Source organism: Pinus tabuliformis, chromosome Q (assembly GCF_031772625.1).
Source record: "Pinus tabuliformis cultivar Carrire ecotype Pingquan chromosome Q, CPIR1, whole genome shotgun sequence".
Lineage (NCBI taxonomy): Eukaryota > Viridiplantae > Streptophyta > Pinopsida > Pinales > Pinaceae > Pinus > Pinus tabuliformis.
In genome coordinates this window covers 1,351,704,927-1,351,714,957 of record NC_142296.1, presented here as the reverse complement: position 1 = coordinate 1,351,714,957, position 10,031 = coordinate 1,351,704,927, and the positions used below count along the sequence as shown (strand labels likewise).

Genomic DNA, 10,031 nt, shown 5'->3' with positions numbered 1-10,031 from the left:
AGTCTATGGTCATAAGTCAACGCAACTCTCTTAGTTGCAAAGAAGCGTGTCAAGTGGCCAAAAAATACAAAATGAAGAAATTGAAAGGAAATAAAGATAGGTTATCTATCCAAATTTCTATAGCGTTGGATCACCCTTTGTGATCTTGACCATTTGAATAATTAACCACATGTGGGCCATGCCCTAGCACTGGTGTGAACCAATGTTACGTGACCATGTAGCATTTTCATGTGATGCACACCACACTGTTTAAAAGATTGTATGAGTAACCCAATTAAATGGTTGATCAATGAATTCTATCAAAACAAGGACTAAGGGTTGACGATGGTACATCACATTTAACCAATATAACATTAAAAGAAGAGGTTGAGGGGCAGTTTACAACGATAGCAACATAACATATAGGTATTTCATATAGAAATTGCGTAGTTTATGAGCCCAGTTGGCTGCGAGTCATATTTGCGCAATTTCTGGAGGGAAGACTGGTTCCCCTCTAGTATTGCGCAATTTCTTGAGGAGTTGCTCAGCCAGCAGCTAGACCAACTCTACAGAAGCAGCCTCTGACAGGAGTGAACCAAGCTATCATGCAGAGGCTCGGAAGCTGCTAGAAAACCACTAAATCTCATGTACTTGATAGTGCAATACATGCTGTTGAGGATGGTTGGTAAGGAGGCTCCAAAACGAATCTAAGGAAAAAATTTGGAGGGTGGTTGTAGCCGCTACAACAGTGTGAAAATAAGGTGGCGGGGTTAACTTTTGCAACTAGACTAGCCTTTCCCTTTCATGACATTTAAATTAGCATTCACATTTAATTAATGGCATTTTCATTTCTGTCGTTAGAATCAAGTTCATCTCCTTGCAATCACGATATGCTTTCATAAGAAATTATATTTGTAGTTAGTCGAAGGAGTGGTATTTGAATACCTTGATCTAATCTAACGACTGAGGAGGACATGAGTAGAACGTAACATGTTGTGCATATAGCACTATCACCTCTAAGTTTGTATGAACCCCAAGTTGATAATTTAGGTTGATAAGCATTTGGAGTTGCAACATCCTTGGTGCAATACCATAGCTCATCATTTTTTGGCACTGTTGTCAGGGAGGTGTTCAAGTAGGTGTTGTTTCTACATAGGAGTTACTTGCTTTTTGCTTTGCATTAGTCTTATTGGTTTGAAAGCTTCACGAAAAAAAAAAGGAGAAAAAGAATTCAAAAAACATAGCTAGTTCTTTCATGCCTCGTAGGAGTAGGGAAAATCAAGGGAAATTCTTACCAAAAACCCCCACCCCTTCAAGCAGTCAACCTGTATTCTTCTTTGGTGATTGTGAACTTTCCTCTCTCACTATAGGGGAATTAGAAAAGCCTCTAGGTGAGAAACCTGGAATTTTTGAGGAACCCATAGGGGAAGAAAAACATATCTCACCTACACAAACCATGGCTAAAAATAGATAAGATGAGATTTTCCCTATCAGGGAAACTAATGGGTAGGCCAAAATGAGTAATATAAGCCATGTTTCCCTTCCACATTTCCATGGCCTAACCTCTGGAGATCCTCACACCTTCGTGTTTGAATTTTTTGTTTTTTGTAGGACCTATGACTATGCCTTGGATGAACATAAGCTAAATTTATTTCCATCTACCCTCAAAGATGTACCCTTGCACTCATTCATGATTTACCTAAAGGCAACATCACTACCTAGGCCCAAATGAAACAAGCCTTCAATGACAAGTACACTGATTACTGCAGTTCCAAGGAAACAAAGGAGGAAATCTTTAGGATGACCCTAGGAACAAATGAATCCTTAGAGGACTATGAGGAAAGATTCCCACTCAATTATAGGAGGGCTAATTGTACCCTTGATCTCGAATCACTCAAGCTAGTTCTTCTATGGGGGATCAGGGAGGATGTAATGGAAACCCTCAACATGTTGTCTCGAGTCCAGACATCTCCTAATTTCTTTATGATGTCATCAAAACAATATATACGAATCACTCTAGGGCTGCTAGAAAAAAGGGTGGGTCTAGCCAAGGCTTGGTTAGTTCATCTCCCTTTACATCAGCCCTCAAACATGGGATAGGAAGTATGTTGGAGGATTTTAAGAGTGGCATGTTGCATACGTTTCCCCTACAGATGGATACAACGCAAATTAAAAGGAACCAAGAGGAAGGAGAAAGGGCACTAGGTATCTTCTACCCTAGATGCACTGAGAGACACCCTAGGAATGAGTGCCCACTGAATGTCAAAGAAGTCTACTTTGTTTGTAAAGAAAATCATGCAATAGAAGAACGTCTCTCTATGATAGGCCTGAAGGCTATATACCAAGGGGAAAAAGGTGGTTCAGAGAAACTCTGCTTTATTAACCAGAGGAGGCCTTAAGGTCCTCCACCATATTAGCAGGGAATGCAAGGTGTGCACTATCCTCATTAAAATCCGAATAAGAATGCACCTTTCCAGCCTTGGTTGCCTTCCACTCATCCATCATGGCCCACACCTCCTCCTTGGCCTTATACTCCTCAACATCCTCCTTGTCCTATTAACCCTCCTTTCCAACCATATCCACCACAATATTCCCAATGGAGAAACCTCTCACCAGGGTGGAGGCCTCAAACAACCCAAACTCCTGCTCTACTACCTCCACCTCAACCTCAACCATAGCTCCCTCACCATACCCCACTTAAGAAACCTCAAATGCTTTCTCAACCCAATCTGAACCTGAACAATAAGTAGGAACAATAGGTTTATAGTGGGGAGACATCCTAGCATGCTTATGTTGTGGAAATCCAAGAGATCAACCTTCCTTCTCGGAAGGTGATCCTAGATAATCACCCACATTTTCCACATAGAGAGATTGAAGAGAATGAATAGACTGCCCCTCAAGCCAATGCACCTCCTTACCATGAATGGTTGGTCCACCCTAAACAACACGCCCTAGAAGAGGCTTAACTTCGGGGAGAATTGAAGAACTTGTGTGTAAAAATACCCCTTATCCAAGCCATCAAAGATGTCCCCGTTTACAACAAGCTTATCAAGGAAGAGTGTTTCAAAATACCTGGGAGAAGAAGAATAGATACCCCACTATCCATTTTGTTGGACAATTTTTTGACCTAATGCTTGGGAGGGTAATCTCCCCAAAGTACTTGGATAATGGTAGCCCAGTATTGCTTGTGCACATTGATGGCATTATGGTCCCTAATACCTTGGTTGACCTTGGGGCTGCAATCAATGTGATGACTAGGGAAACCATTCTCGAGCTCAACCTCCAAGGGGGCTTGAGGAAGACTACTATGATATTGTGTAACAACCCTCATGAAAATTCCATGTAATAAGGTATATAAAGGAAAGAATAAGACCATGGGCAAGGGACACTTATTCCAAGATTAATGTTAGGTAGGACACCTTGGTGTGGGTGTTCAGTCAGTTTACTATGGGAAAGGAGATTGCATTTTATTATGGCAAAGGAGATTGGAAAAGGCAAAGGAAAAGGCAAAGGCAAAGGCAAAGGCAAAGGCATTAAAAGGAAAAAAGGAATTTTGGCACATTTGTTTATGAAAAGAAATGAAATTAGGAGAAAAGTGAGGTAAAAGGTCATAGGTTGCATGTGACGAGGAAATTGAATGACAATGATGGAAATTGAAGAAAATAGAGTACTCATTGATAAAAGGGCATATGAGGATTAGTTGGCAACATCTTGGTCAATGTAAACACTTAGCTCAAGTATTTGCTTAGGTTTTAGAGCAAGGAAAGGAAAGGAAGGAAAGCAAGGATCAAGGAAGAAGAGCAGGATCAGGGAGCTTCATCAGGAATACTTGCAGGTAGCATATTTCATGTGTGATTTCCTAGTTGGTTAGGACATGCATGGCTTTTCATGTTGGTGTATGGTTATCTTGTTGTCGGTGGCATGGTTTTTCCAGGTTATGACAGTGGTTTTCAGCCTAGCCTCGCCTTTTTCCTGATGCCATGGTGTTGGGATATTTTTTTTCGGTTTGGATCTTTGGTTTTTCGGATAAATTTCAGAATTTCGGGCGGAGGTGGTCTCAAGGTTCATTCCCAAAGGCCTAGGAATCCCTTGATCTGTTTTGGAAGGGTACATGGTAAACTCTGAGGGAGGAATCTCAGTTTATGACCTAATGATCCGGTTTAGATTGTGGTAAAGCCTGAGACACTGGTCTCAGTTTAGGGCCAAGTGATCCGTGGTTGGATTGCTGTAAAGCCTGAGAGGCAAGGAGTCAAAAATTCCTCAAGGATAGTGATGGAGTCCAGATGGAATTCATAGTTCGGTTCAGTTATGATCGGAGCACCAGTTTAGGTGTGATCACGATTTGATGAGGGTGGAGGTGGTTTAACCTTTGGATTCACTTGGTTGTTTTTGGATTGGTTTTCCTATGAGATCCCACATTCACATTTGGAATATGGCATGGGGGTGGTTGGCTAAAAGAAATATTTGGTTCACCAATATCTACAGTCGGGTGGTACATGGAAGTACTGAACCTTTTCAGACTTTTATATTATTAATGAAAGCTAAGTTCTCTTACTTTTTCACTTGTTTATATGTGGATTTAAAGGATGTCATATCTTTGATATTTACATGGTTTTATGCTCGTTATAAGCATGGTTAATTGGTTGATTCATTTAATGGTTATTTCATGTATTTACTTTTGAATGTTAAAATGATGGATGCAAGACCTAATTGATGTTATAATAGTTCAATGGAGACGTTGGTGATCCTTCCTGCCATGGTTCATAAGTGCTTTTAGTCATTCATGCTTTGTCTTGTATCCTAAACCTGTAGGTTGCATTGATTCCAAGTGTTTGACAGAATGTCAATCCCAGTTGGGGATGGTTAGGCTTAGTCCTGAGTTTTATTTCTCAGTTTTTTTATCTTTGTCATCATGTCTTCGGTGGTTTCTAAAAGTTACACAAATTCTGGGGAGTGGCCGAAATTCTGGGCCAGAAAAGTGCCTTGATTTCAAGGGATGTTGGCACAGGTCCGCTGGGAAAAGTCCTTGGATGGTGGCTTGTAGGCCTGTGAAAGTGTCAAGAGGTCCCTAGATGCTATCATGCCCATAGCATGAGAGCGTCCAAATGTTTAGAGGTCTAAAAGGTCAGTGGGACCTAGGGGCAAGATGCTTGAGTGGCTGGGATGTCCCCTGGGGGTATTGCTGCTGGTGTGGAAGGTATGGTTGATTTGTTTCCGTCGATTCCATTTCTTTAAGGTCACCAAGGAGGTTGAATCCCTTATAGTTACCTCTCTCGTCACACGTTTACCACGGTTGGACAGTTACTTGGGTAGATTTGGGAGGAGGCCGATTACATACTTCAACTTGCAGATAGATCCATAATAGCTCCCGAGGGATTTATTGACGATGTAATGGTCTGCATTGACTCATGGGAGTATCCCATTGATTTCCTTGTCCTGCATCCCAAAACCAAATTTAATGGTTATCCTATCATCTTAGGAAGACCTTGGTTGGCCACTTTTGATGCCTCATTAGTTGCAGGGTTGGGAACATGACCATAAAGAATGGGCATCCATCAAAAAAACTTGTGATGTGCCCTCCTGCTCAACCTTCTATTGAGCATGACTTGCCCTAATGGTTAGAGGATGAGGAAGAAGGATAACTTTATGACACATCCCCCTACCCAGTCTACACACTAGACACTGTTATAGGGGTAGGGAAACCTAATGAATATGAACTTATTGAACTACATTAGTATTTATTTCTTTAAAAAAAAGTATTTATATTTCTAGAAAGTGGACTTGTGACAATCCCCTTGTACAGTAATCCTCACCATCCAAATAATCAACCACATTGGGTCCACGTGCTAGTCGTGGTGTGAACCAATATTACAAGACCATGTAGCATGGTCACATGACACACACCAAGCTTTTTAACTAATCACATGAGTCCCCCAATTGAATTATTGATCCATGAATTCCATGAAAACAAGAACTAAGGGTTGAGGAAGGTACATCACATTTGACCAAGTTAGCATTGAAGTTAGAGGTTGAGGGGTGGTTTACTATGATAATTGCATGTCATATAATTATTTCGAAATAGTAATAATAATATATGCCAAGGATAATGTTTTTAACCTAATTCGAGAAAGAAAGATAAGTGAGCTAAGGGTGGACAAAATAGTAATTTATTTTTAGTGCATAAACAAAATTATGAGTATGCAAAGCAAGGAGGTAACATAAATGGGTATGATACCATGGAGAAGCTTAATGCCATGGGAAAAATATATAAAGTATGGGAAAGAAAAAGGAGAGACTTAGATACACCATAAGTATATAAGATATAGTACAATTAATTTATTATTCATAAAGCCTAAGTCCCTTATGTTAAATTATATTGGAACAAAAGGGTACAAGTATCACATGTGGCATTTAGGAAGGGTGTTATATGTTAACCAATAAAATCGAGATGGATCCCTATAGTATGATCGGGTTGACCAAGAAGTTATGCCTTGAACGAGTATGGTGTTGTGTCTAGACTAGTGAGCAAGGGACCATCTAGAATTCTCTTTTCACTAGCTATGGAAAATGTAAATTGTGTTAGAGAAAAAATGTTTTGAAATGAGATGTATGATGAGGTAAAACCTTAGATTCATATAATGAGTATTTTTGAATTTATTGCAAAAAGAAAGAAAAAAATAGTTGAGTAAATTGAGGTACATTACACTTTGGCCATTTTTGGCCAATGGATCTCCACTGGGGATTGATTGATTGAACTGTGCATATAAAGGTGGAAGGATTTTGGTATAATGGATTGGCTAGGCAATCCATAGATTTTTTTTTGTTATAATAATGTGTTGTAATCACTAGCTTGATGGCTTGATCTATGTAGTCCACCTAATCCTAGTTTTCTAAGCTATTCAATGAGTTGAATACAATATTGGAAAAAAAATAAATATCTTAAACATTGGAAAATGACAATCTAGATTCTAGTGAAGAAAAATAAAGCATGAAACAATTAGACTACATCATTAATTATAATAATATTTTATTAGATATTTTTATTATTAGAGTAATCTAAGTGTTTAGTTGATCGTTAACAATAATTGTTTATTTAATATTATAATTTACCATTATAAACAATAAAAATAAATTTATCTTATAATATTATATAATTTTACAAATGCTTAAAAACTCACTAGTAAATGTGTTTATTAAATTTTGCTAATGTTATATTTACTTGTGTCAAATAGACAATTTGGTTTTAATTGAAAAAATATATAATCAAATTAATTATACAATTTTTTGGATAATAAAGGTAAATAAGGTATTGTAATTAATTAATTTTATATTATATGATTTTAATCTCAAATTTTATTGTTAAAAAAATTAATTATTTTAAATTTATAAATTTGTGATTCATAATAGTAGGTTGAGTTTTAAAATTATAACATGTGTTTTTTTAAGTTTAAATTATAATATTTTTTAATCAAATTTAAAATAATGATAATTATATCTTGATACTTAATACACATGAATATGATGGATATTTTATTAGCATTAATGAGAGTGGATTAATTTTAAAAGAATAAATATATAATTAACATTTTAAACATCCTCGTCTTTTTACATTTAACATCACACTTTCTATAATAACAATCTAACATGACACTTTATATAATAATATCCTTTACTTTATATAACAATTTTGAAAAGAAACGCTTCGTAACAAATTTCAAATTTCTTTACATGAAAAAAGAAAAAAAGACCCAGAATTTTATTGCTTTTTCACTATATTGGTGAAAGAAATGCACAATTTTCAAAAGAAACCCTTTATAACAATTTTCAAATTTCATCCCTAAAACTTTTATTGCTTTTTCACTTTTATTGCTTTTTCATTACATTGGTGAAAAAATGTACAATTTTCATTAACAAATTTCAAATTTCTTCCCCACAGAAAGAAAAAAAACCCAAAACTTTTATTGCTCTGAAATGTACGAGAGGTTACCGTTGCAGCGCGCTCACTCAGTACAGTAGAGTAGGGTAGAGTACAGTACATATGAGGAGATTATTGAGAATGTCAAAGCGGAAGGATGAGTCTAATTAGAAGACAAATGAATCCAAGTGGCAGCGCTGGGTATTCCACTGTTGAGCACGAATAGCATGTAGTACCCAGGCGGTGCTGCAACAGGCGTGGGAGGTGCCGTTACTAGGGCACTATAAATATTCTGCCCCGCTCCTCCTACTAATTCTAATTGTGGGGTGGCAGATGCAAGCAGAAGCAATCTCTGATGCATGGAAAAAGAGTGAGTAGTGAAGGTCGGAGGATAAATGTTGAACTGAATGGAAATGTTATGATGATTATTTGCAGCGAATTGAACCTTGAAGCTACCGCCATAAGTGACCGAAGCAGGCAGCACAGAAATGATGGTGGGCTTCAGGGAAGATTCGTCTAAGTAATAAGGACTGTATGCTTGCAGACGAAGCTCTGTGAGAAACATAACGGTGAAATTATAATTTTTGTTGGGGTTGGAACCTCCCACAAAAATCCTACCATCAGGCAATACAATTGCAGTGGAATGATACATTCTTGGAACAGTGGAACTTGCGAGTACTGAGAAGCGCTGCCCTGGCAATGCATTAGGTCTGTATAAATAAGGAGCAAGAGCTGGATTGGTTGCTTGCCCATAACCTGCACATCCCTTCTCCGCTCCATTGATAATCAGAATTTCACCGGTGGGAAGAAGCAGCATATCTCCCAGAACTCTGGGAGCAGGCATGTTCTCCATTGCCCAATCGGCATTGGGATCTGTGATAACCATTCTTCCACAGCTCTGGAGCGCGTCAATGAAAATCCCTGCAAGTGACAAATTGTAACTGTCAACAGGAGCACCACCGCAGATCATAATTTCTGTCCTCCGAAATGCATCAGATGCGGACAGTGGCAACATCACAGATGAGGCGGTGGTGGGGTAATTTCTTGGGCCATCTGGGATTCTTGGAAAATGCCTGACCACAACATTTCTTTGGTAATCAAGCAAGATGGAATCACGGTTGGCGAAGATGAAGAGATTTCCATCGGATGAGAGATGAAGAAAAGGATAGAGATTGTACAGGCTCTGCAGGTTTTGGGACACATAGGTGTCTTCTAGAAACGTCAGATTGTAAACTCCCTCACCAGGCTTCCTTGGTGGCAGGAATTCGTAGGTAAAAGCGTAGTTGCCCCCCACAACAATACTTCTACCGTCAGGAAGGATCTGGTTTGAAGCATACCATCGATCGTTCAGAAGCCCAGATCCAGGTTCACCAGCTGGATCAACCCAATCACATGTAGAAGTTTCACAAGGTACAAATTTACGAACGCTCATGTTTCCATCGCCCCATCCACCAGTGCTAACCAAAGTACCGTCCGCAGCAAAGGCTCCCGATGAACACCAAGTATCAGTCCTCAGCGTCAACGGTCTCACCTTGTTTGTAGCAATGTTGTATTCTATGGAGTGCGCTGAGCAATCATGATAACCGGCTGATTTACCTATGCAAATTCCATTTGCGAGGCTTATATTAGAATCACCAAAATCTGTGTAATCGTACATCACCACTGTACCCATAATGGTGGTGGCCATATGCATCGCCGACACACCTCCATTTTCAATCACCACTTCCCATCTCCCAGGGCCAGGGCTTACCGTATCACGGCCATCCGCGCTGCAAATATTGATTACCAGAATATACACCACAAATTGAATCCAAATGCAACACTTGGACTCCATGATATGATATCCAGAAATCGGTATTGCTGTTGGTACGCTCTACAAAGGCGACTTCATGAGCTGAGTTTTTATAGAGAGGTGATGTCAAATGCATAGTTGTAAGTGGTCTCCACATTCCAGCCATAGTCATCGTGGATGTATCTGCTCTTTCAACGTGGCCAACCTCAATTAAAACTCACTCTTATTTCATTTCTGGCTGGATCACAGACCACAATAAACATGGCTAGACCAACTTGGAATGGAAAATATAAGCAAAATAGCATTTTCAGAACTCTATTTTCGGAATCACAATAAACTTCTCAC

The 10,031-nt window shown here is 38.9% G+C and overlaps 1 pseudogene; it reads right to left on the bottom strand.

Annotated features, from left to right (window-relative positions):
* Positions 1-8,057: 8,057 nt before the first annotated feature.
* On the bottom strand, positions 8,058-9,728 carry LOC149224916 (aldehyde oxidase GLOX pseudogene; annotated as a pseudogene).
* Positions 9,729-10,031: the final 303 nt, after the last annotated feature.